Source organism: Temnothorax nylanderi, unplaced genomic scaffold, assembly GCF_030848795.1.
Source record: "Temnothorax nylanderi isolate EJ_2023f unplaced genomic scaffold, tnyl_v1.0 TNYL_tig0047_pilon, whole genome shotgun sequence".
Taxonomy (NCBI): Eukaryota; Metazoa; Arthropoda; class Insecta; order Hymenoptera; family Formicidae; genus Temnothorax; species Temnothorax nylanderi.
This window is the reverse complement of record NW_027249109.1, coordinates 193,676-194,471: the sequence shown is the minus strand read 5'-3', so window position 1 is coordinate 194,471 and position 796 is coordinate 193,676.

Sequence of the window (796 nt, the reverse complement as noted above, 5' to 3'; positions counted from 1 at the left end):
TTACAAACTTTCAGAAATTTATTTGTATATTTATAATAAAGTGTGTTTAATAAAATTTATACAATTTACAACAGAATTTTTATGTCAAGATTTAACTTCGTGCTATCAACGAAAACAAAAAAAAAATTTTTTTTTGTTAATTTCGCGAATCGTAGCGCCATGTAGCGGAGAACCGTGCTACTTGATCCCACGTGGTGTCGTGCGGCGACGGCGACGATACCGGATACCTGCGCCTCGAGCTCCGATTCGTTGGATTCGCCGAGCATTGTGTAGGGAAGCCGATTGAACGGGAAATTCAATCTGCCGTTCGCAAAAGAGTCAAATAAGTAGTCGACACTTTTCAGGTGAGCGGCTCTGTCACGATTGTCACAATAAAATTGATTGCAATTGCCCGCTATTCCGTCTTGACAATCTCGACATCTTCGCATTGAAATTTCGAGGTTATCCGCGCTCCAAGACGGTGCGCCGCGATGTCGTGATATTTACGTAATGTTATTTTCAGCGTACGTCGACGAGCGAGCGAGCGAGCGAGCGGGATTCGCCGACAATGGATCCGAATTTCCAAAGGAGAAAGAGGAAGGAGAGACTGTACGACAAGATGCACAGGGGCGCCGTGAAAGTCTGCATGGGGGTGACAGTAATCGCCGGCCTTCTCATCGGCTACCATGCGTACGAATACTTTCGATACATTCGACCCTTGCAACTAGCGCAGAGCAAACTGACCACGGACGAGCTTCTGGTTGAGGGTAGGAACATAGAAGATTCTCCGGACATAAAATTGTCGACGTAGGGCAGA